Source organism: Canis lupus, chromosome 4 (genome assembly GCF_048164855.1).
Source record: "Canis lupus baileyi chromosome 4, mCanLup2.hap1, whole genome shotgun sequence".
NCBI lineage: Eukaryota > Metazoa > Chordata > Mammalia > Carnivora > Canidae > Canis > Canis lupus.
Genome location: NC_132841.1, coordinates 57,508,638 through 57,536,187, shown reverse-complemented (window position 1 = coordinate 57,536,187; position 27,550 = coordinate 57,508,638). Strand labels below are relative to the sequence as shown.

Here is a 27,550-nt window from a genome sequence, read left to right as displayed (position 1 = left end):
CTGTGTCTTTCTCCAGGCAGAGAGAGAGCCAGAGCAAGTTCCTTGGTGTCTCTTCTTATAAAGACACTAATCCCATCATCAGGGGCCCACTCTAATGATCTCCTTTAAACTGAGTTACCTCCTAAAAGCTCCATTGACACCTGAGGATTTGGGCTTCAAAATATGAATTTAAGGATGAGCACAGTTTGGCTCATAGAACAGTAAATGGGGGAAGATTGCTTTTGAAGTATTCCTAGATTTATTCATGTAATACAAAGTTACTGAGTACTTACCAAATGCCAGATACTGTTTGAGTCACTGGGAATATAATACTGAATAAAACAGGCAAACTCCCATTTTCTCATGGTAGAATTGATGTTCTGTTTTGCTGTATAAGTTATATGTTCATCTTTTCTATAAACATTATGATATAATTCACGGGGAATTGAATGGTGACTTCCTAAGGAGCATGGTAGTAAACTAAACATTTCTTTCTACTTTATTAAATCAGAGAATTTTAATTCCTAGGGGTGCTGGGTTGTTCTTTCTTTGAAGAGGCCAATATCTTTAATTTATGTTTGAGTTTCATGGACATTCACAAACATCGTATTAATGTTTAATACAAGCACTAGATTTATAGGCAGAAAATTTGAGTCAGAAAAATTTTTAAAGATTTTATTTTTATTTATTCATGAGGGACACACAGAGAGAGGCAGAGACATAGGAAGAGGGAGAAGCAGGCTCCCCACAGATAGCCCAATGTGGGACTGGATCCCCGGACTCTGGGATCATGCCTGAGCTGAAGGCAGATGCTCCACCACTGAGCCACCCAGGCTTCCTGGGTCAGAAAATTTTTTTTTCAGAAAATGTGGCTGTGTTGTTTACTAGTAGATGATCTTGGTCAAGTCACTTTAATTTCTGTAGTTTTAGGTTTGTGTGGTTCAATTTAATTTTAAAAGCTGTGGGTTTAGATAACTGATCTTTATTATAAGGGTTTGCTGTAGTAAATTCAGAAATGAAGTTGTTTACTATGCTTTTTTATACAAATAAAATACATTATTGGATATGAAAACATTTTAAAAATGGTTTTATCTATCAGATTACTAAGGAAAGTGAAAATGTTGCAGGTGGACCCTCCTTTTACCATTGTGGTTACCTTATAGTACAAAACAAATTACCCCCCAAATCAGTGTTGCAATACAATTATTTGCTATATTCACAAATTCTTTGGGTCAGGAATTCAGATATGGTACATCAAACATGGCTTGTCTGTGTTGCCTTGCTGTCTGGAGACTCCAAGGGAAGACTTGAAGGTGAGGAGCTGTGATCATTTGTAGATTTGTTCTCTTTGGTGGTTGATGCTAGCTGTTGGCTGGGTATCTGAGTTCCCTTCCATGTGGACCTCTTTGTGTGGGCTGTTTTGGGCTTCAAGGGATGGTGGCCAGCTTCTTCAGGGTGAATGTTCTACATAGAGCATGTGGAAACTGCCCTTTTATAAATCTAGTCTCAGAAATTATAGAATCACTGTCAGCATACTTTGTTGGCTAGAGCAGTCACAAGAAGGTCAAGGTTCAAAGGGAGGAGAAGTATACTCTATAATTTGACAGGGAAAAGCAAGGTTATAGAAGAACACATGGGATCTGAAATACCTCTGTGACTATTTTTGAAAAATATAGTCAGCCCCAGTCAACCCTTTGACCACATTAATTCATATCCTTCTCACATATGTGCAAAATATGTGTACTCTTTCACCAAATCTTATACCATTCAGTTTTATCTCATCATCTGAAGCAAGTACAAGGGTAGGCGAGGTTCCTTAGATGCAACCTCTCAGTACAGCTTCTTCTTCTTTTTTTTTTTTTTTGAGGATTTTATTTATTTATTCATGAGAGACATGCACACAGAGAGGCAGAGACATAGGCAGAGGGAGAAGCAGGCTCCATGCAGGGACTGCAGAATCACACCCTGGGCGAAAGGCAGATGCTCAACTGCTGAGCCACCCAGGCATCCCTCTCAGTACAGTTTCTTAAGAACAGTTTCTCATGATTCAAAGAAATGTGATCTATAGACAGTTTTATTCCCCACAACACCCAGCATACCGTGGTGGAACTGGCATAGGATAACCACTATAGACACTTTGATTAAAAAATGAGAAGATAGAAGTTATAAATCAGTCACTAGTCCATAGAATTTCTTTAATCTAGAGAGGCATATTATGCTGGTTCTTTGATTGGTTCTCTGGATCACTGTCTGAGAATGATTCTCTATGGCTCATGGATTTGCCCTGTCAGTGAGTCATCCTTTCAGTTCCATGAGAAATGTCTAGCAGTATTTCTCTCACAACAATTATCTCACAAGTGTTACAGATTTCCTACTGATCTTACAGGGGTTAACTCCATCAAACAAAAGCCATGGCCACAAATATAATTGAGATAACTCCTTATCTACCTCAGATTTCTTGTTAGGCAAAAGGCAAAAATGACCTGAAGGTTATTAGAAACCCCACAGTTAAAAAGAGAGGATCTCTGTAGCATAACTGTAAGATCTTTAAATGGACTTTTTAAAAATGGAAATAAAATCAGTATATAAAACTACATATGTTTAAGGTTTATACTATTTGATATGTATATTAATTGCAAAGTGATCACCTCCAAAACCTCTTGTTAACATTCATCACCATACATTTGACCCCTCTTTCTAGTTTCACTCCCTAACTCTCCTTCCCTTATGGTAACCACCAATCTGTTCTTTGTGTCTATGAGTTTGCTGTGTTGCTTTGTTGAGTTTTTTTCGATCCTACATAGGAGTGAAGTCTTGCTATTTTTGTCTTTCTTCTTATGGCTTATTTTACTTAACACTTTCAAGGTCCATCCATGTTGTCATAAGTGGCAGGATTTCACTTTTTTTTTTTTATGCCTGAGTATTATGTTGTATGATATATGCCACATCACCTTTATCCCTTCATCTATTGATAGATATTGTTTCCATATCTTGGCTGTTGTAAATAATGTTGCTGTAAATAACAGGGTGTATACATCTTTTCAAATTAGAATTTTTGTATTCTTTAGAAAAGTACCCAGAAGTAGAATAGCTGGATCATGTTGTAGTTCTATTCTTAACTTTTTCAGGAATCTTCATACCGTGTTCCCATAGTAGCTGTACCAATTTACATTCCAGCCAGCAGTGTACAGGGTTCTGTTTTACCTGTATCCTCTCCAGTGCTTGTTATTTCTTGTCTTTTTGAATAGCCAATCTAACTTGTGTGAAGTGATAGCTCATTGTGGTTTTGATTTGTGATTTCCCTGATAATTTGTGATGTTGAATACCTTATTGGCCTATTGGCTATATGTCCTTTTTTTTCTTTTTTTTTTAAAGTCCTTTCAGATCCTCTGCCCATTTTTTAATCAGGTGGTTCATTTTTGTTGCTAAGTGTATGAGGTTTTATGTATTTTGGATATTAACTCTTTGCTGGATATGCAATTTGCAAATATCTACTTACATTCAGTAGGTTACCTTTTATTTGGGCAATGGTTTTCTCTGATGTACAGAAGCTTTACAGTTTTATGTAGTTCCATTTGTTTTTGTTTTGTTTCCTTGTCTTGGAGTCAGATCCACAGAAACACAGTTAAACTAATGCCAAGAGCTTACCACTTATATTTTCTTCCAGGAATTTTGTGGTTTCAGGCTACATATTCAAGTCTTTAATCCATTTTTAGTTAGTTTTTGTGTATGGGATAAGCTAGTGGTCTAGTTTCAGTTTTTTGCAGGTGGCTGTCCAGTTTTTGCAATACTATAAATGGAAGAAACTGTCTTTCCTCCATTGTATGTTCCTAGCTCCTTTGTCATAAATTAGGTATATATGTGTACATTTATTTCTAGGCTGTCACTTCTGTTCCACTGATCTTTGTGTCCATTTTTATGCCAGTACTATACTCTTTTGATTACTATAGCTTTGGTATATAGCTTGAGGTCATGGACCATGATACTTTCAGCCTTATTCTTTTTTTTTTTTCTTAAGATTGTTTACCTATTTGGGATCTTTTGTGGTTCCATAAGAATTTTTGAAATATTTATTCTAGTTTTGTGAAAAATGCCATTGAAATTTCAATAAGGATTGCATTGAATCTGTAGATTACTTTGGGTCAACAAATTGTTCCTTCCAATTGATAAGTATGGAACATCTTCCCATTTATTTGAGTCATCATCAATTTCCTTCATCCATGTCTTAATGTCCATATAGACATCTTTAACCTCCTTGGTTAAATTCATTCCTAAGTATTTTATTATTGTTTTTGATGCAGGTGTAAAGAGATTGTTACAATTTCCATTTCTGTTAGTCTTTAGTATATAGAAATGATTTCTATAGATTTGTTTTATATCCTGCAACTTTACAGAAATTGTTTATTAGTTGTAACTGTTTTTTAGTGGCGTCTTTAGGGTTTCTACATAAAGTATCATGCCATCTGCAAATAGTGATCTTATTATTTTCTGATACAGATACCTTTTATTTATTTTTCTTGCCTGTTTGGTGTGGCTAGGACTTTAAATATCATGTTAAATAAAAGTAGCAAGAGTGAGCATTCTTGTCTTTTCCTGAATTTAGGGAAAAAAAGCTTTCAGCTTTTCACCATTGAATATGTCAGCTGTGGGTTTGTCATATATAGCCTTTATTATGTTGATGTACTTTTCCTCTGTTCCACTTTGAGAGTTTTTTTTTTATCATAAATGGATGTTGAATTTTGGCAAATAATTTTTGCATCTATTGAGATAATCATATTATTTTTATCTTTCATTTTGTTAGTGTGGTGCATCACATTGATTTTTCAGATCACTGGTATCATTGGAATAAATCCCCTTGATCGTGGTATATGATGCTTTTAATGTATAGTTGAGTTTGGTTTGCTAGTATTTTATTGAGTATTTTTGCATCTATGTTCCTCAGGGTTATTGATATGTAGTTATCCTTTCTTGCAGTATTGTCTGGTTTTGATATCAGGGTAATTCTTATCCTATAAAATGAGTTTTGGAAGAATTCCCTTTTCTTCAATTTTTTGGAAGAGTGAGGATAGGTATTAAATCATCTTTGAATATTTGATAGATTTCACCAGTGAAACAGTCTGGTCCTAGACTTTTGTTTGGAGGTTTTGATTATTGATTCTTTCTCCTTGCTAGTAACCAGTCAGTCTATTCAGATTTTCTATTTCTCTGTGATTCAGTTGTGGAAGATTGTACGTTTCTAGGAATTTGTCCATTTCTATTAATCTAATTTATTGGCATATATTGTTTGTGGTAGTCTTTTATGATCTTTTGTATTTATGTGATATTGTGATTTTTCTTTCATTTCTGATTTTGAGTCTTCTATCCTTTTTTCTTGGTTAGTCTGTTAAGTATTTGTAAATTTTGTTTACATTTTCAAGGAGCCAGCTTTGAGTTTCATTGATCTTTTAAAATTTTTTAAAGTTTTTATTTCATTTATTTCCTCTCTGATCTTTATTATTTCCTTCCTTCAATTAACTTTAAGCTCCATTTGTTCTTCTTCTCTGAGTTCTTTTAGGTGTAAAGTATTAGATTGTTTTGTTGTTTCTTGAGGTGGGCCTATATTGCTATGAACTTTCCTTTTAGAACTACTTTTGCTTAATTGCTTAGATTTTGTGTAGCATATAACTGTTTTCATTAATTTCTGTGTGGTTTTTTGTTTCTTACTTGGTTTCTTTGGTGACCCATTTGTTGTCTAGTAGCATATTGTGTGATCTCCACATTTTTGTTTTTTTCTGTTTTCTTTTTGTAACTGAATTCTAGTTTCATACTAGAATGTGAGGTCAGAAAACATGTTTATTGTTTCAGTCTTCCTAAATTCATTGAAACTAGTTTTGTGGCCTAACATGACCTCTATCTTGGAGAATGTTCCATGTTACACATGTGAAGAAACTACTAAGTTTATCTGCTTTGATGTGATGTTTAAGGTTGGTGTTTCCTTATTGATGTTTTGTCTGGTTGATCTATTGACATATGAGAAGTATTAAAGTCCCCCATTATTGTATTGCTGTTAGTGCCTCCCTTTAGATGAATTAGTAGTTGCTTTATATATTTTCATGCTCCTATGTTGGGTACATACATATTTATAAATGTTAATATTTTTTTGCTGATTGACACCATTATCATTATGTAATTAACTTTGTCTTCTATTACACTCTTCATTTTAATGTCTATTTTGTCGGATATTACTACATCAGCTTTCTTTTTCATTTCTGCTTATATGAAATATCATTTACCCTTTATTTTCAATCTGTGTTTTTTACATTTGAAGTGAGTCTCTTATAGGCAGCATATAGATGGATCTTGGTTTTTTTAATCCACTCAGCCACTCTGTTTTTGCTTGGAGAGTTTAGTGTATTTACATTTAAAGTAGTTATTATTATTATTATTATTATTATTTTAGCAGGATACAATTCATTTACAATTTTTAAAAATTATTTAAATTAAATTTAGTTAACATACACGTAATTATTGATAAGTATGTCTCTATTGCCATTTTGTCAGTAGTTTTTGGCTGTTTCCATTGTTCCTCTCTATTACTTTCTTCTCTTTCTTTTCTTGTGGTTTGGTGGATTTCTTTAGTGTTAGGTTTTCCCATTTTCTTTTGTTTATTTACTACGTGCTTTTGCTTTGTTGTTACCATGAGGTTTACCTATAGCACCTTATGTATATAACAGTCTGATTTAAGCTGATAACAACTTAAATTTGGACATATCCAAAGCCTTACATTTGTTTTTTACCCATCAGTGTTTTATATTTTTGATGTCACATTTTACATCTCTTTATTTTTATACCTCTTAACTAATTAGTATAATTTTAGTTAATTTTACTACTTAATGTGGTTTATTTATAACTGGTTGATCTACTATCTTAATTGCATAACTACTACTTCCTGAGAGGTTTTTACTTTCATATATTTATTATTATTTAGTCCATTTCTTTTGGCTCAAAGTAGTCTCTTTAACATTTCTTGTAAGGATAATTTAATGTTGATGAACTCCTTCAGCTTTTGCATACCTGATTTCTCCTTCAATTCTGAATGATAACTTTGCCAAGTGGGGAATTCTTGATTGGAAGTTTTTTTGGGTCATTTTTCCCCCTTTTAGTACTTTGAATATGTCATGCCACTCTTTTCTGATCTGCAGTTTATGCTGAGAAATCTGCTTATAGCCCTGTGGAGTTTCCCTTGTAAGTAAGAAGTTGTTTTTCATTTGCTTCTTTTAAGATGCTCTCTTCATCTATAACTTTTGACATTTTAATTATAATTTGTTTTGGTGTGGATTTCTTTGGGTTCATTTTATTTAGGACTTTCCCAGACCTGAATGTCTGTTTCTTTCCCCAAATTATGGAAAATTTTAGCCATTATTTCTTCAATTAAGTTTCCTGGTCCTTTTTCCCTATTCCTTTGGTGGATGGAAATGTTACTTGCTTTATGTGGACCACAAGTTCCCTTAAGGAATCTTCACTTTATCTTATTTATGTATTTATGTATTTATTTATTTATTTTAAGATTTTATTTATTTATTCACGAGAGACACAAAGAGAGAGAGAGGCAGAGACACAGGCAGAGAGCCTGATGTGGGACTTAATCCCAGGTCTCCAGGATCGCGCCCTGGACTGAAGGTGGCACTGAACTGCTGAGCCACCTGGGCTGCAGGATCTTATATTTTTCTTTCGTTGCTCTATCTGGGTGAATTCCACTGCTTTGTCTGCAGTTTGCTAATCTGTTCTTCTGCTTTATCTAGTCTGCTGTTAAACCGCTCTAGTGTAGTTTTCAGTGTAGTTTTTGTATTCTTCAGCTGGTGTAATTGCCATTTGAAACTTTATTTTCTACATCTTTGTTTAAGATCTCACTGTGTTCATTGATTCTCTCCCCCTCTTCCCAAATTAGCATTTTTATAACCATTAATTTGAACTGTCGATAAGATAGATTGCTTATCTCCATTTCATTAATGGATTTCTGAGGTTTTGTTTTCTTCTTTGTTTTGGAACATATTCCTCTGTATCCTCATTTTTCCTGACTCTTTTTGTATCTATGTATTATTTTTTAAAAGATTTTATTTATTTATTCATGAGAGAGAGAGAGAGAGAGGCAGAGACATAGGCGGAGTAAGAAGCAGGCTCCATGCAAGGAGCACAACCTGGGACTCGATCTTGGGTCTCCAGGATCATGCCCTGGGCCGAAGGCAGGCACTAAACCACTGAGCCACCCAGGCGTCCCTGTATCTATGCATTAAATGAAGCAACTGTCTCTCTCAATATTGAAGAAATTGTCACTGGAAGGTGGAGAGTCTGTCCAGTGTCCTCCATGTGGTAATCTGCCAAACTCTGTCACTTCTAATGTTTCAGTTTTATGGGGCCCAGAAATGCAAGCTCCCTGGATGGGCATTCACTGATGACACTGTGTGGATGTGCACACTGTGTCATCTGGCAGAGTAAGGGAAATGGTAGAGAAGTGCCAGCCCAGGGCACACTTTGGGACTGGGTCTGGAAGGACAGGGTCTATGGTAGACAAGCACTGGAGTGAGGTGAACCACCATGCTGGGTCTTATGGGCTGTGGTGGATGAGTACTGGGCTGAATTATAAGGCAGAGCTATAGAGGAATATGGGATAGGGTGACACTAGCAAGGAAAATTGAGAGTACCTGCCAGCACTGGGCTAACAATGAAGGAGGAGAAAAAAAAAACACAACACAAAAACAAACAAAAAACCAATACCTCCCCAAAATAGCACCTGTCAGCTCCTCTGTTCCTAGGGAGAGCTCCAAAAGATACCTGGCCCTCTGGTATACCCTGTAAGACTAGTCAATGAATCATCCTCACACACCACCCAGGCATTTCTCAAGCTACTGACCCCACTGTAGGGATTTGTGGTGAGTGAGTCTGTGTACAAGCCCTTTAAGAGAGGACGGTTGGTTTTCTATAGCCCTCCTGCTGCCCCAAATGTTAGTCCCACTGGATTTTAATGCCAGTCATTTGGGGTGTCCTTCCAGTGTTGGTCCCATGGGCTATGGTGTCCATTATGGACCTCAAACCTCTCCTCAATGTGGAGCTGCACATTTGTGATATCCCTTCCTCTTATGAGTCATGGTATAGGTGGCAGGGGTTCAGGAAAGACCACTTGTCTGCTCCTTTTACCCATCTTGATGTAGCCTTTCTTCACTTTTTTTCCTTCCTTCCTTCCTTCCTTCCTTCCTTCCTTCCTTCCTTCCTTCCTTCCTTCCTTCTTTTGGAACTACTTTGTTAGTTCTCAGGTCTTAGAGAAAATTTTTTTACATATATTTGTAACTGATGGGAGGAGGCAAGCTCAAATTCTTCTACACCACCATCTTCCTTAAATGAACGTTCATCTGTTGAGATACCACCTTAATTTTTTTTTTTTTGAGACCTTAAAGGGTTTTAAAGTCACACACTTGACTTTATCTTTAGATCACATTTTCCTGACAATACCCCAGATATGATTTCTGCAACAAAGCCATTTATTAATTTTAGCCTCTTTTACCATCTGGAGAAGCTGGGAATGAGAAACACTGTTATTTTCAAACCCAGAAAGTCCTGGCTCCTTTATATTCACTAGTCTTTCCTTTAGCATTTCTTTATTTTCTTACATTTACTCTAGGCTGCTATAACAGCCTGTAGTACCAGGCGGCACCTTCAGCAATCTGCCCGGAAATCTCCATGGCTCAATTATCCAAACCATTGAATACATTTCTGTTTCCATGTTACCATAGGAGATAGTGTTTCCAAACTTCCTACCACTGCATAACAAGTGTCTTCTTTCTTCCAGCTTGCAGTAACACTTTTTTTCCCTTTAATCTCCTACTTAGAATCTTCTCAAGGGATGTCAAGGTTCTGCTGATAGACTTAGTAAGATGCTTTAAGTGTTCATTAATATTCTGCTCTGTGTTTTTGCTAGTCTTTGCCCACCACCAAGTCCCAAAGTCACCTCCCTGGTTTTAGGTCTTTTTGTAATGGCAGTGACCTAGTTTCTAGGTATGAAAATCTATTCCAGTTATTTAATGCTACATAATAAATTACTATGAAATTTAGAATAAAATAAATCTATTTATTTTGTTCATGGATTCTTCAAGTTAGGAATTTAGATAGGTGTAGCAGGATGGTTTGTCTTCTCTCCATGATGATTGGGTCTCATCTAGAAGATTCATTCTGAGGACTGGACTCGTGAAGACTTGTTGATTCACAGGTATGGTGGTTAATAAAGGCTGTGGATTGAGGAGGCCTCAGTTACTTTGAACATAGTCCTTTCCATGGGATCTTTTTGTGTGGGTAATGTGGGTCTCTTAACAGCACGGAATTTGGTTTCTCAGAGCAAGCATCCCAAAAAGAGGGATCCAGATGGAAGCTGTATTCTTTATAAGACGTAGCTCCAGAAATCACATAGCATCACTTCACTTTATTGGATGGGAAATTCACAAACCTTCTCAAGTTTAAGGGGAAGGAATATAGGCTACAATTCTTGACTGGAATATTGTATGGTTCTGGAGAGAAATGTGGAACTGAAAATATTACTGTGACCTTTTTTAGAAATTACAATCTTCCATGCTATGTTTTATTAACCTTATTTAAACATTACTGGCTTTTTAAAAAAGATTTTATTTACTTATTCATGAGAGACAGAGAGAGAGAGAGAGAGGCAGAGACACAGGCAAAGGGAGAAGCAGGCTCCCTGTAGGGAGCCCGATGTGGGACTCAATCCTAGGACCCTGGGATCATGACCTGAGCAAAATGCAAATGCTCAACTGCTGAGCCATCCAGGTGTCCCTAAACATTACTGGTTTTAAGAAAAACTTATATGTGCATGTGGCAAAATGAATGTAAGACAAAAAATACAATGTGAAAAATTAAAAGGCCCATCTCCTTTTTCCTAATCAGAGATGCACTTCTGTTTAATTCTTATAGAGTAAATTTAATCATTATTAAGTTTGTGTAATTTTTCAAAAATATTCTATGCATATACCAACATATACATATAAATAGTCTTGTATTCTATTAAGTCTACATATATTTGAGTTACACAATCCTTTCTTAGTTGTCCATACCGGCAAGGTTGGAAATAAAATACTCAAACTTTATGGGGTTTTTCTCTTGAAAAGTTTTTATGAATCTTGAAAGGTTTTATGACTCTTTTTCTTTAAAACATCCATTAAAAGAATTGTTTTCTTAAGCTTCACATACTGAAGATGACAGGAAGTAGATCAGAGGCTTACCTCATTCTAGGATCTAGAGTGGCCATTTATGAGGAAAATGGCTATTTTTCATCCTTGATGGCCAAAAGTGGATTTAATTTTGTTTTCTCATACTTTATGTTCTTAAGGCCTTAGTAGGGCAGGAAACAGACTAATATGAGGATTTTTGCTTGTTAGGTATAATCATCTCAGAACATTTCAAGATTTAATGAGAATGAAGAAGACATGTGTTTTGGGTTTCTGATGTATGGCATGTAATGGAAAGGAACCTGGGCTACGATTTTAGAGATTTTGTCTCTGGTCTTGATCTCACTACTGCAAAGCTTTGTGACCTTGAGTAAGTATCCTTTTCTTGTCCTCCTGTTGATTTCTTCATTTGTAATATGAAGAGATTGTAATTGAACTTTACTACTCAAACTATAGTCCATGAAACAGCAATATCCATATCACCTGGGAGCTTTCTATAACTGTGGACCTCTTTCCAAACCTACTGCATCAGATTCTGCATTTTAACAAAATCCTCAGGTGGTTCACATTAAACTTTGGAAAGCATTGGACTAAAGAACCTCTAAGGTCCCTTTCTATGCTAACTTTTTAGGACTAAAGAAACTTAAGAGAGGAAAATATGAAACAAAAACAAAACAGCTTTAGTGATACTGATATTTTATTCTTTCTGAGAAAAAAGAGATATGACCCAAATATGTGACATATCCTGACTGATACAATCAAAAGATCCTTTTTTTTTTTTTTTTTTTTTTTTTGTTAGTTGAAAATTATGGAGGCAAAAATGCCAAGGGATCCAAGATTGCTTGTTGTATTTAGTGATCTTGTAGCTTGTTATAGTGTCCAGCTATATCCTTTTCTGCTTCCCTGGCTTTTCTCATTGCCACCTTCTCAAGGTTACTTTCAAGAATTCTATTAGAAACAAGCTAGGAAAAGTAAAGTGACCTACCAAAGGTCATGCTGCAAGGCATTCCTGAAAATGCCAGTAATAATGGATGACAGCAGTACTACAGAAAAAACCCTAAAATAAATAATGGATTTAGTTAAATGAAGCCTAGAATAGCAAGCAGTGTTCCAGGTAATTTATTACATGGTTGAATAAATAAGGGAAAGAGAGTAACTTTTTTATATTGTTGTAACATTTCTCCCTCATCGTAGCCAAGTATTTGGACTTAATAAGCTCCTAATAGTAGTGAATTTATTCTTTTTTATCTTTCCAACAAATAACTGTTGCACTCCTGTTAGGTATCAGGTATCGTATTGTAAAAAAGAACAGGGACCTCATTCTTTTTCTTAAAGCTTATTTCTTAATAGCTTTACTGACATATAAGTCACATAATATACAATTCACACATTCATGCAACTGATAAATTACTGATCTCTACATCTGAAACTAATAATGTACCATTTATTGGCTAATTCAATTTAAATAAAAAAAAATCACATTTAAAGTGTACAATTCAATGGTTTTTAGTATATTTGCCAATATTTGCAACTACCACCAAAGTCAGTTTTATAACATTTGTAATGCCTCGAAAAGAAATCCCATACCAGTTAGATATTGTCCCCTGTCTCCTTTCCCTTCTAACCCTAAGCAGTCACTCATCTACTTTCTATTTAATAGATTTTTCTACTCTAGACATTTCATATGGATAGAATCATATTATAAGACTTGTGTGTTTGGCCGCTTTTACTTAACATAAATATTTTCAAGGTTCAGCTATATATGTTCATTATAACACATGTTATAATGTGTATCAGTAGTTTGTTCCTTTTTATGGCCCCAAATATTCAATTTTTGGGATATATCACATTTTACTTAATCCATTCTTCAGTTGATGGACATTTGGGTTGTTGCCACCTTTTGGCTGCTATGAATAATATTGCTATAAACATGTGCATACAAGTTTTGGTGTAGACATAGGTTTTCATTTATCTTGGGTACATAACTAGTTGTAGCATTGCTAAATCATATAGTAACTATGTTTAATCATTTAAAGAACTATCAGACTGTCTTCCTAAGTGGGGGCATGAAACTTAACTCTTGGTGAATGTAAAGAAATAGAGTCAAGTTAGAGGAGGCAGTGTGTGGGATGTTTGACACTATGTAATCTGTTTCTCATCACTCTATCCGTTCCATTCTTCCCACCTCCATCTGGATAGGCTCCTTAGAATGTCTCTTTCAAAATGTTATTTCCATGCTCAAGAATCTACCATGAAAACCCACTGACTGGTAGTATTAAACCCTCAAAGCAATGGTAGTCAAGGTCCCCGTATTATGACATAAGCAAAGCACAGTGGTTCAAACATAGAGCTTAACATTAGGTTAGGTTTTAATTCAACTTTGGAACTTTATTAGCTTTATGTCCTTATATAATTAATCTATCCTGCCTCAGTTGTCTTATCTTTTAATTAATAGATGGTTGTCAAGATTTTCACAGAGGATGTTTAGTATGGTTTCTGGCACATTACAATTACTCAGTGGGTAGTTATTGATACAGTATCAATATGAAATAATAAGTTATATTTCTATATACCAGCTGAAAACACTTGGAAAATGAAATTTAAATATAACATTTACAATAGCATAAAAGATACTCATAAAATTTAGAGATAAATTTAACAAAAAGATATAGGAGACCTCTTTACTAAAAACTGTAAAATATTCCTTAGAGATTTAAAGCAGGCCTAAACTGAGATAGATATAAAGTGTTAATGAACTGGAAGATTAAATACTGTTTTGATTAAACACAATGTCAAGCAAACTTTCAACTTTTTTGTGGAAGCAATTTTTTAAAAAGTTATATGAAAATGCTCACTTGTTTCTTCAATTACACATAGGAATGAAATCATTTGGTATTTGTTTTTGACTGACTGATTTCACTTAGCATACTCTCTAGCTCCATCTACATCATTGTAAATGGCAAGATTTCAATTTGTTTTTGTAGCTGAGTAATATTAACAAATGAACATAGGGGAGAAAAAAGAGGAAAACCAAAAACAGACTCTTGACTGTAGAGAACAAATCGATGGTTACCAGAGGGGAGGTGAGGAGGGGGAATGGGTAAAATAGCTGATGCGAATTAAGGAGTGCACTAGTGAGGAGCACCAGGTGTTGTAAGGAAGTGTTGAATCACTATATTGTATACCTAAAATTAATATTACACTGTATGCTAACTAATTGAAATTGAAATTAAAATGTGAAAAAATGTACATGAAAATGCAGAATTTACAACAGTTGAAGCCATCTTGAAAAAGAAAAGTCAATTGAGTTATAATTCTTTTTTTTCCTTTTTTTAAATTGAAGTTCAATTTGCCAACATATAGAATAACATCCAGTATTCATCCTATCAAGTGCCCCCCTTAGTGCCCGTCACCCAGTCACCCCCCCCCGCCCACCTCCCTGTCCACCACCCCTTGTTCGTTTCCCAGAGTTAGGAGTCTTTCATGTTCTGTCTCCCTCTCTGATATTTCCCATTCATTTTCTCTCCTTTCCCCTTTATTCCCTTTCACTATTTTTTATATTCCTCAGATGAATGAGACCATATAATGTTTGTCCTCTGATTGACTTACTTCACTCAGCATAATACCCTCCAATTCCATCCACATCGAAGCAAATGGTGGGTATTTGTTGTTTCTAATGGCTGAGTCATATTCCATTGTATACATAGACCACATTTTCTTTATCCATTCATCTTTCGATGGACACCGAGGCTCCTTCCATAGTTTGGCTATTGTGGACATTGCTGCTATAAACATCGGGGTGCAGGTGTTCTGGCATTTCACTGCATCTGTATCTTTGGGGTAAATCCCCAGCAGTCTTAATATCAAGACTTCATATAAGCCATAATAATCAAGACGGTATTGTGTTAGTATATAAGGATATAAAGTTGATCAATGGGACAGAGTTCAGAAATAGATCCATAGATATATAGTCAATTTCAATAAAAGCTCAAAGGCAATTCAAAAGATAAGTCTTTCTAACAAATGGTGCTAGAATAGATGTATAAACACATGGGAAAAATGAATCTCAACTGCAACTAATTAACATAGATAAATTACAGATCTAATCATAAAAACCAAAACTAAAGATTTTGGGGGCACATGGCTGGCTCAGTCAGCAGAGCGTGCAACTCGATGTTGGGCTTGTGGGGTCCAGCTCCACACTGGGTGTAGTGATTATTTAAAATCTTTTTTTTTTTTTTTTTAACTAAAGCTTTTAAAAACTAACATAGAAGAGTATACTACTGATTTTGGGGTAGGCAAAATTTCTTAGGAAAGGAAAACATTAAGCCACAAAAAAAGTGACCAAACCAATCAACCGAACAAAACTAAACTTCTCTCTGTTGAAAGAAAATAAAAAGTTTAGTAACAATATGGGAGAAAATATTTGCAATATATATTTGACAGAACTTGATCCAGAAAAAAGAACAAACTAACAATAAAAGATTAAACAGATTTTTTGTTTGTTAGTTTCACTAGGCAAAGTTTTGGACACTTTCTCACAAGAAAGAATATGTGAGTAGTAAATGTGAACTTGCAAAGTATTTAACATTATTAGTTATTAGAGAAATGTAAATTGAAACAATGTAATACTTCATTGTGGTGACAATAAATACTGAGGATATGGAGTAATTGGCACCCTCATGTTGTTCCAATTGAAGTATGTATGTAAAGCATCCACTTTAGAAAATAGTTTGGTAATTTCTCATAAAGTTAAACATCCAACTATGTCTACTGATCCAGAAATTCCACCTCTAAAGTATTTACCCAAGAGAAATAAAAATATATTTCTACAAAAAAATGCTTGAACCAGAATGTTTATAGCAACTTTACTAATACATGGTCAAAAAGCTTTACTAATAATAGCAAAATGACTGGTATCAGTGGGTGAACAAATTGTGGTAAAATCATATAATGGAATATTATTCAAGCAGATTTAAATCTGTCCTTGGAAATGTATTAGCTTTGTGTACTTGGCAATTTTAACTTGTCTTTCTGTGCATCAATGTCTTCAATGGATTGTTACAGCATTTAAAGAGAGAAATGTATGTTAAATATTTAGTTATTTGGGGCATGTTATAGGCACTAAAGAAGATGCATCATATCATTAATGTAGCTAAATCCCTAACTGGTCAAATATTTGCTAGAATCAAATGATAATCTTAGCAACTTTTGCACATTACCCTTGTATTACTTCCACTATGTATTTGCTTCTGGGCATCTTCTGGCTTGGAACCTAAGAAGTTAATTATTGGTAATTAAGGCAGCACTTGCTGCCTACCAAGTGCTAATTAATATGGTCTTAACAAATGCCTTTATTTTTTTCAGCTTTAGTTTTCTCATCTTGTTTCTCATGTTTAGCAGTACATTAGAATCACCTGATGAGATTTTAAAATCACACTGACAGTGGTTCTCACTTACAGAGATGCTTATCTAATTGACCTAGTATGGGGCCCAAACATTAATATTTTTTTGAAAGTTGTCCAAGGATTTGAATATGGTCTCAGAATTGAAAACCACTCGATCTGGTGGTTTCCAGCTCAAATGGGAACCTTCAACTATTATTGTTGATGCTTAGTTAGGGCACAGAATTTCCAACCAGATGCCAACACAATGCTTTTTATTGCTTCATAACCAGTCTTTTTACATATTTACTTCCTCTGCCTGGGACTTTAAAATAGTAAACTTATTATTATTATGGTCTTATTTGTAGTCTTTGGTTCTAAATATATTTAGCACCTATTATAAGGAAAGGGTTTTTATTTATCTTTTATAGCCATTATTAATTTATTGTCCTCTTCAATGAATGGAAGCCAGATCGCACTCATCTGGAAAGACAGACAGAACTGTGATACTGAATTTTGAATACAATCTCTCATCCTACATTGTTCAATTGCAGCAAGTTGGCTAGAAAATTGCCCCACACAGCTATTGTGTCTCCTGCTGTATCAGCAAAACAAGAAAATCTGATATAACACCTTCTGAAAATGTAGAGATTTATTTTTTTAAAACTGGAAATTGCAGAACAGATGAAAAAATACTTTCATTCTTTTCTTTCCATGTATAATAAGGTATTCAACTGGAGCAGGATGATGAGGTCACTAACTGCATTACAAATAGCTTGATCAGGTTGGCTGATTCTTGCAAGGATAATGGCAGTAGAATTCATAAAAAGAGAAAAGAATGGGATATTGGGATTGCTCCTGAAGCCCCTTTCAGTTCAAAAGAGCTGGGCTAATGTTACCCACCAGTGATAAATGATTTGCTTTTGTCCAATTTTCCTGAATGACTGCCGGTATAATCTATAGCTCGGAAGCTCAGAAGTCTGTATAGATGGGACATTTTTTGCTCTTATGTGGGGAAAATAAAAGCATACATCCTATGATGGTGGAAGTAAATGATATCTTACCCCAGATATCTTGGTCCATTCAGTAATGTGACAGGCTTCTTCTCTACTTAATTTTGATAAAAATTCTGAGGCTTTTTATAGAAAAACCCTCACTTTTCTTCTTGTGTTTAGCAAATAAAGCATACCAAATCTTTCACACCAGTGTCTAGTAAAGATGAAACAATATCTTAGAATGTATGTGATTCTGAGTTGGTTTTAAAAGTCTGTTCCAGCCCTTGATGTTAAGCATTTGTAGAGATTTATAAATGTGCTTCTTGTTGAATAGCTCTGATAGTGGCAATCACTACTTCATAGGTATCATTTTTCATTTTTAGACAAGTTTTGGAACTTACACTTATTAGTCTTACTTGGTTCTCTAAAACAGCATAAGAAAAGTCCAAACACTCTTCAATATGACAGACCTTTTAAGTATTCATTAAAATGTAACTGTTTTCAAAGTCTTTCTGTTAGAGTAAATACCCTCTGTTTCTTCAGGCATCACAAGCCATGATTTTGTGGCCCTTCACCATCCTGGTAACCCTATATGAATGAACTCTAGTTTCTCAAAAGACCTTATGAAATATTTTTTATGGAATTTAGGATTCTCTTCAATGTGTCACCTAGAAACCAAAAGTGGAGTGAGATTTTCAACTACTTGTTTCTGGACACTATTATTTATTGCCCCCTTAAATCTTTCTTGAAAGAGGTTGAGGAAAAAATAAATGGCTGTTGTTCTATTTAACACAGCCTTGGATTGCATTAACTTTTTTTTTTTTTTTTTTTGGCAGCCTCATTTTTCCTGTTCAGTGAACTCAATCTCCGTGGCTGGTTAATTCTGTCATTCGAGAGTGTGATTCAAACAAAGCCAGTCCAAGTGCCAGCCTGTCCCACAGTCACAGTCCACAGCCCTCTTGCCTGCAGTCACCAGTGCGTAGACTCTCTTGGTTGTAAGAGAGATCGAGACATGCTTTCACCCGTCCTCAAATGGAAAACTTGAGGCCATAGAAAAACAATAAACTGGTTTTAGAAGTTTGGTTTTAGAAGTTTGGGTAATTGTTCTGGAAGTTCTCAGAATGGCTGAATAAACTTGGCTAAGTTTTCTAACAGAGCTTCCAAAGTTGTTGTAAAGATTAAATTGAGAGTGTTCTTACCCATATCAGTATTTAATATTAAGCATCATATACTTTAGGAAGGTGAGCATGTTAATATGTTTTTGGACTGGTAGTAACTGCCAAGCCTTTTGAGTGTTAAGTGTTAGAATTTCAACTACCCTTTACTTTTCTTCTCCATTGAGCTTTTCTAAGCACAAAAAGTCAATTTCTTTAACTGTCATATGACTTGTGTTTGTGCATTTAAATCCCCACATGGGAATTGTATAAGCACATGGATGAAGCTTTTTCCTTTTTGGTGATTAAATTTGATTATTTTTAGTAATAGATGTGGAGATGGGTGGAGTTTAAGAAACAAAGGTGGTAGTTGCGAAATCATATTCTAAGCTAGAAAATAATGATCTAAGATCTCAGGATGTTAGACTTTTCTAGCCATCTGGCATCGTGTTAAGAGGTCCTCATGGTGCTTAGCCCATAATAATGTTGCTAAGCTTGTGATACTGGCCTTGATTCCTCCTCCTCCTTCTTCTTCTTTCTTCTTCTTCTTCTTCTTCTTCTTCTTCTTCTTCTTCTTCTTCTTCTTCTTCTTCTTCTTCTTCTATTTTTTTTCTTTTTAAGATTTTATCCATTCACTTGACACAGAGAAAGGGAGTACAAACAGGGGAAGCAGCAGGCAGAGGGAGAGGGAGAAGCAGGCTCCCCTCTGAGCAAAGAGCCCAACACGGGGCTCAGTCCCAGGACTCTGGGATCATGACCAAAGCCACTCAGGCACCTTGATTCCTTCACTTTTCACCTGATCTTTTGGGTAGTGTCACATATATGGTTAGTGGTTGCTCATCCTCTGGAACCTGGATCAGTGTTGCAAATACTCACTATGTATACTCTACTCACCTTTCCACCCATAGCACATTTTATCCATTAACTATAGCACACCTTCTTTACAAGCTCAGATATAGTAAAAAAATACTCCATGTGGCATTACAGACAGTTACTACTGGTTGATGGTTGCCTTGGGAAGGGGTTCACATTTAAGCTCTGCCTCTTCCTCAGCTTAATTACTCTGTGCCTCAGTTTCCTCACTTATTAAATGGAGATAATAGCACCTACTATATGGGAATATTGTGGGGGTTTAGTAAGGTAATGAGAAAGATTTTGGAACAGTGTGTACATATAGTTAGTTTTTAATAAACGGTAGCTCTGAAGTGAACTCAGTTGCCTTTAGATATGCAACTAAAAGCTTACTTAACCAGGCACCTGGGAAGCTCAGTTGGTTAAGCATCTGCCTTTGGCTCAGGTGATGATCCAAGGCTCCTGGGATCAAGTCCTGTGTAGGGCTCCTTGCTCAGTGGGGAGTCTGCTTAACCCTCTTCCTCTGCCCTTCCCCTCCACTCATGCTCTTTCTCTGTCAAATAAATAAAATCTTTAAAATAAATAATAAGTAAAAGTTTACTTAACAACTCAAAGCTGCATAATTTGGAGTGATATATTTGTTGATTAAAGATGTTCAAGTGCATATCTTTATGTTTGTATCTCAGTTTATTCCTATGTGCATTTGGATAGATGGATCAGGAAGTATAGTGATTTATGTTTTTATAACTGTATTTTAGTTAGAATCTGAGTAGAACAATTTGGTAAACATGTTACTAAAATATTCTTTCCAAAATAGACACCAACCTGGCTATTGATACTACTCAGCCATTAACCTAAATTTCTTCCATCTTTAATTCTATTTACAGAAATACAAAAAAAAATTATCAACTGCTTTAAGGAAGTAGGAGTTGGTTATGCTGACCTTTCTGTTGGCATTTGATTAGGTCTTCCTGTTTTTCTAATTGACTCTTGATCAGAAGCTTCTGTCCCTATGTCTGTCTTTGAGGTATTTGTGTGCTTCATTTCTGCATTTGTTTCAGACAGCTTTGCTGAAATGCTGTTGATACTCTCGTGGATGAGAGGAAATATGCAAGGGGGGGAATGTGTATGTGTGTGTGTGATTTGTGGGAGTATATTTATGTGTGTGCATGGACACATGATTTGTACATAATGAGGAATATGAGGAGATTGTGTATATATATATGTGGTGTCTGTGGGTGGAGGAAATATATAACCATGTGTGCCTGTATCTGCAAGTGTGCATATGTGCACCATTGAGAGTATAAAGAACAGCCACTCCTCATGTTGATATATTTTTTAAAGCTCTGACTGAATGTTATCTTTTCATTTTCATCTCCCTTTTTCCTAGTATCTGTCCATTTTCTTTCTTCATCTCAAGTTTTACCCTCTCAGACAGCATCACTACTCAATAATCTGTACCTTTCTATTTTAGGAGTAAGAACCTTTTTGCATTTTTACCTTTAAAGGGGATCGCATGATGGATCTTGTTTCTCAGTAGTTCTATGCAAGATGGCCCATGTGTTTACCCAAGACATGTATCACTTCAGGCTTTCTTAAGTAAACCATGCCTAAACCTTAATTTTCAACTTTTCTCTGCTGTTCATTGACAAAATATTCTCTCTCTGTCATTTCCAGTTAGGCAGGGCAGATATTTTAATTATGCTCCCTGTAATGGTAAAGAATTTGAGGCCATAAAGTTACAGAGTCAGAATTAAAACTTATGCTTTTTTTCATCAAGTTATTTCTATAGAGGGTTGAGGAGTTGTTTCCAGATCAGACATATGTGGAGGGGTCTATGAATAAATACTTCAAAAATATTATCTCACATTCTAGCCCTTTCCTAAGCCCCAAAGATTATTGAATCTTGACCCATCACAGGCCTTAGTGAAGACCTGTTGATGGATTGACTGCTGTCTCAAGACTTGAGTATGAGTAAGATGTGTATTCTTTTTAGTAGCATTTTTTGGAAAATTCAGTTCTGGGTAAAGGCGTCTTCCTTCCTTCATACTTAGTACACATGTTGACAACCTGCCTGGGCAAAATTAATAGTGATATTAATAATCATGACAGGTCATGAACAAAATCTGTGAGTATTACTAAATATTCATGCTTTCTGCACCCTTTATGTTCTGTTTACAGTTCTAATAATTAAGCATCTCAGAGCTCTGTAAGGGAAATAACAACTGAGTTTATTAATGATAACTATGAATATGAATTTATACAAGGTACTATTTACATAATACAAGTAAGGGAATTAATTACAAACCAGAGAGGGAGAGGCTCTGGCTTGTCAGTGAACTCTAAGCCTACAACATTCATATGAGGAAAGTTTTTTCTTTTTTTTTTCTGGTAATGACAGTGACTTACATATCTGTGGAAAGAGGGCTAAACTTGGGAATCTGGAGTATATAGGCTTAAATATAATTGCTTTGCATCTGATTCACAGGGTCACTCATTTCTTTTGAGACTTACATCCACATAAGGAGAGAGAAATTGGATTTTACTTTTGAGGGAATAGGGGTACACAAATGAATGGACACCTTTGAAAAATATCTCAGCTCACAAACAATTCCTCTGCAATGAGGATAAATACATCTTCTATTTAGTCAGGAAAATGGATCTCAGGCATGGTATCTAAAATTGATACCTACTCTTTTCATGCTTTTGAGTCTGGAGAAGGCACCTGATACTAGGTTGGCCAGTCAGATCTTAGGCAAGAATCACACATGGAAAAGAGAATGAGAATTGAGAGTCAGTCTTTCCTTGTGACTAGACTGATAACATGAAAACTTGGGTTATTTTTCTTCCATCAGAAAATTATGGGTGGGGGAAGAAAGACTGATGAAGAGAGAGAGAAGCAAATTCACAGAAAATAGCAAGAATGAAAGAAGAACTGAGGTCCCTTCCTGGATCTGCAGTGCTTCTGAGACTCTGGGGTGTTCCTGCCCTTGGCTTCCATGAAATACCTGTGGATCCTTGAGATTAACTAACTGTTTTATTGCTTTTGCTTAAAGTAGCTTTAATTATTATTAATAAACAGAGTTGTAGTTAAGACAGTTTGCTTAAGTCACAAAGCTAGAGAGTAGCACAGAGCCAGTGAGAACACCAGTTTTGTAATCATTCCTCTGCAGTTCTTCCTGTAGCTCTGCAGCTGCTGTATATATTCAGTTCTCCGTCCTCATCCTCTATTCAGGACCCATCTAGCCCTGTCATGAGGGCGGAGCCTACTAGAGGGTTTTCAGATCTCAGAGTTTGGGATGAGAGCATTCTGCTTTGCTTCTAGCATGTACAGATGTACTCTATCAGGATGCTCCTTGATTCATTAAAATTCTACAAGAAGGAAATGCAGCCAGCTGCCATTCTCCTTGCTCATCATCTTTCCTGGTGTCAGTTTCACCTCATTGCATTTGGCAACGCTTTTGACGTGAGTGACATTAGCCAGAGCACAAATCAGGTAGCATCTGCTGAGGAATGGGAAAAAAAAAATCACAAACACATTTATAAAAGGGAAAACAAAATCAGGGTGACATCCAGGTTGTCTTTTTTATAAGCTCTGTTTCTGGGTTTGTGTTGAAGATACATGGGTCCATTTTTTTGTTCCAATTTAACTGTTTCAAAGGCTGTTTCTAACCTTTATCTCAGAGGGGACTCAAAACATTGAATAGATTAACAGAGGTTATAACTAGAATAAATACATCATCTAATTTATCCAGTATCAATTCAGTTTATAGCTGTTGTTGAAGAAAGACCCCTTTCCCTCTCAAACATATGCTGATTTGGGTGATAAATTATTTGATCACGGTGGTGAGAGTCTCCATTTGATAAATCAATGATATTTAATAAGCACCTATTGTGCATGATCAAAGGTGGTATGAATGTGTATTATAAATGTAAGTATTTCATGGACCCTGCCTTTAATGAACTTTCTTACAGTTTAGCATTACAGTAATAGCAAAATAGAACTGTAACTCCAGGGATCCCTGGGTGGCGCAGCGGTTTAGCGCCTGCCTTTGGCCCAGGGCGCGATCCTGGAGACCCGGGATCGAATCCCACGTCGGGCTCCCGGTGCATGGAGCCTGCTTCTCCCTCTGCCTATGTCTCTGCCTCTCTCTCTCTCTCTCTCTCTCTCTCTGTGACTATCATAAATAAATAAAAAAAAATAAAAAAGAAAGAATAGATTAAAAAAAAAAAAAAAAAGAACTGTAACTCCAGAAGATGAAATCTCCTTAATGGTTGAATCAGAGAGTGCAAGCCAATTGGTTCTTAGTTTACTCTTCTTGTGGGAGGCATTGTATGCATTGGTCAAGGACAGAGAGTCTAGAGATTCAGAACTTGGATTCATATTTCAACTCTGCTATTTACTAGATGTATGAGTATAAGAAGATTAACTTCCCCTCTCACTCCTCTAGTTTCTCAACTATGTGAATGGATGATACCAGTATCTTCCTTCTTGTTGAGGTGTTGAGGATTGTGTTATGTGTGGAAGGTGGTTAACAGTGCCTAGTGGAAATTAAGAACTCAGCAAATAAGAGCTAAGGTATGGTCTACAGCAACAGGTCCTTACTGGGTTGACAATCTTTGGAATCAGCCCTTGTCTATTTTATTCAAATTCTATGATGTAATGAGTAGGGCTAATCATAGAATCTCATTATTTTATCCAGCCCCAAATCCCTATCACTCAACGGTGGATGATAGGTAGGTAAACAACATTCCTCAGAATCATTCATCACATTTCTTCTCGACATTTTCAAATAGAGTTGTGACAGCAAGGCAAACTGTGTGCTGTGGGCTTAGGAGAACAGATGGTGTCAGAAAAATCTAGCATGTGATAGAAAAACATGGTGAATTCCTATCCAGCATAGGGAGGAGCAGGAACAGTGTGTACTGAATAATTCCTCCTTCCAGGTGGTGGAGGTGGGAAGAAAAGGGAGATAGTAGAGTACCAATAGCAAACTCCTTCATGGAAAAGGTCTAGCCTGCTGCTGCTTTAGAATTCCTCCCTGGACTAGAAAGATACTATATTTTTTTAAATGCTATTTGAATATGTTTCTTGGAAATATACTGGGAACTCTTTCTATGCATTGGTTGAAAAGTTTGAGACATCTTGGATCTTGGGCCTTGATGAAAGAAGTGGACCCTTCCAAAAAAAAAAAAATAACTCAGTATAAAGCGAAATATGTTCTTATTTAAATTACTGTTACTTATTATAGTTTAAATTAATGACTAACATTTATTGAGCTCTATATGCCAGATCTGAGCTAAAAGTTTTACATGCTCTTTCTTATTAAATATCTACCACTGTACTGACATAGGTGGTATAATTCCCATTTTGCTTATAAGGAAAATGGTTCAAAGATGCCTAAGGGTCACACTGTCACTAGGAGGAGAGGCCTTTTACCTAGGTCATTCTGAGTCCAAATTTTTATACTTTTGATTACTATGCTGTATGTGCTATGATATGCTTGCCTTAAAAATAATGGAGTGTAGGACTAGATAAGTGCAACACCTTTGATGATCATTGTATTCAAGGATGAAATAATAATGAGTGGAAGAAGAGGAGTTAAAATACTGAGGGCAAGAAGGTCAATTATGATTTGCTTAAATATTCCTGTTTTATATCTGAATAACATAGGCTCTAGACTTAGAGTTGTGTATCCGGTCTTGTTTCAAAGGAAAGATCTTTTATCTTTCCTCTGGAAAATATTGCAAGAGTTGAGCAATACTAAAATGCAAGAAAAATATTCCTCATTTTGAACCTAAGGTCTAACTGGATGATATGAGATAGGAATTGGAACATAAGATCTTTCCACTGTAATGGGTAACATACTGGTTCCTTATTTATTTTTTAGCTCGATTAATACTTATAATATGACTTCTATATGCTAGGCTTTTTGCAGGCAAATAGAAGACACAAAGGCCAACTGTGGAAGGAGCCTCGGTGTCCATCGAAAGATGAATGGATAAAGAAGATGTGGTTTATGTATACAATGGAATATTACTCAGCCATTAGAAATGACAAATACCCACCATTTGCTTCAATGTGGATGGAACTGGAGGGTATTATGCTGAGTGAAGTAAGTCAATCGGAGAAGGACAAACATTATATGTTCTCATTCATTTGGGGAATATAAATAATAGTGAAAGGGAATATAAGGGAAGGGAGAAGAAATGTGTGGGAAATATCAGAAAGGGAGACAGAACGTAAAGACTGCTAACTCTGGGAAACGAACTAGGGGTGGTAGAAGGGGAGGAGGGTGGAGGGTGGGGGTGAATGGGTGACGGGCACTGAGGGGGGCACTTGACGGGATGAGCACTGGGTGTTATTCTGTATGTTGGTAAATTGAACACCAATAAAAAATAAATTTATTAAAAAAAAAGACACAAAGGCAAGGAAGACAGGCACAATGGCTATGATGATTAAGTTTATTATCTTTTTTTCTCCTAGGAAACAAAAAAAGCTGTGAAATCCTGCCCTATTCAATAGTGGAGTGCATTAATTGCATATGGTCAATCATCTATATTTAAAACTTAGTTGCTTATATATCTTTATAAATGCATTCACATGCTATCTCAGAATAATAAATAAATTTATGGAGACATCAGTAATACAGTGTTAAATGTCTGATTGCCTTTATTCAGAAGATAAGAGCGTCACAGCTTTGCTGAATTACACACAATAAGTTGTTACATTTCTCCAAGCTTATTTACTAATTTAGAAAATGACCCTTTGCCTTCCTTTCACTAAAGGTAAGCTACATGTATAAAATCATTTTTCATATGAAGATGCATCTGTCCCAGAGCTGAACAAGTACTTGGAGCCAAAGGACTCTGAAGAACTGGTTTTAAAGAGTAATTTTTGTCTTCTCTCTCTCTATCTTTGGGTGAGTCACCTCATCTTTAGTGAAGTGGAAATACCATTCTATGTTCTGCCTTGATGATGGTCCAATGTTAGGATCCAGTGAGATGGATTGGAAAGTACTCTATGAATTCAAGGGCTTCTAGTTAAATGGAGTTTGTATCTGAGATACTTACCAGACAGGCATGAAATAATTTCAAACTGTGTGGTTGTATACCTTACAATATCATATGGTTTCCTTTGTGAGTTGGATGGGTCAAGAAGATTGTGAACAAATGGTTCTCTGAATTCAGATTTTACTGTGACAAAATACCTCCTATAATATAATTTCTTGTGAGTGACCAAGTAGAAATGCATGCCTAGTCATCCATCAATGCATGGAATAGTCCATGCAGCAAAATGAGTTGGTCTCCAAACTTCTATTCCCCTCCCTGTTTAGGAGAGATGTCCATAGCTCCTGGCACCATGTCCCTAAATCTGCCTCCAGATTACAGAGTATGTTCAGCAGGGAGTTGTTCTCTTGTCAACAATGAGCATTAGTACAGCAGTTGGACTGGAAGGAAAAGCCTTTGTCTATTAGGAAGCCTGCAGAGCTTGGTTGCTAGGCAACCCAGTCTGGAGGCAGCAACCAGTGTGTACCATGAGGGAATCCAGGGAGGTGGGCCTGGAAAATAGGGGGAAGCAATTCTTTTCTCTGAGAGGCAGAGGAAGAAAAGGTTAAGCGGTGGTATGTACATTGAATTAAGTTGTGTGTTTTACCATTGAAGTGCTAGGTGCCAACACTTACTGATTACTGTATTGTCATCTGGAAAACTGTGTGACCTTGAATAATGACTTTCTCCAGCCTCTGGTCGTCTGGTAAAAGCAGAAAGCCAGGGAACCAGATATTGTTAACTTACCACTACAGATATCACACATACACATACCTCCTCAAATCAGAGAAACATGATTCTGATCTCTTATGTATTGTATTTGCATGAAGGATGGGAAGAAAAGGATAGATTACTAAAAATCCTGGAATAAATGGTGTTTGGGTTTCTTTAAACTTAAGGTTCTAAATAAAATGACTGTTTCCCAC

The 27,550-nt window shown here is 35.9% G+C and overlaps 2 long non-coding RNA genes across 21 annotated transcripts in view; both read left to right on the top strand.

The window, feature by feature from the left end:
* LOC140632435 (uncharacterized) overlaps window positions 1-26,209 on the top strand; it is a 146,263-nt gene extending 120,054 nt beyond the window's left edge. For all 10 annotated transcript variants that reach the window (XR_012030002.1, XR_012030005.1, XR_012029999.1 and 7 more), the window contains 3 exons: window positions 11,400-11,559; window positions 25,503-25,690; window positions 26,062-26,209. This is a non-coding gene — a long non-coding RNA (uncharacterized lncRNA). The remainder of the gene's footprint in view (window positions 1-11,399; window positions 11,560-25,502; window positions 25,691-26,061) is intronic.
* An 889-nt stretch (window positions 26,210-27,098) lies between these two features.
* Window positions 27,099-27,550, top strand: part of LOC140632431 (uncharacterized) — a 150,925-nt gene continuing 150,473 nt past the window's right edge. For all 11 annotated transcript variants that reach the window (XR_012029984.1, XR_012029983.1, XR_012029987.1 and 8 more), the window contains exon 1: window positions 27,099-27,199. This is a non-coding gene — a long non-coding RNA (uncharacterized lncRNA). The remainder of the gene's footprint in view (window positions 27,200-27,550) is intronic.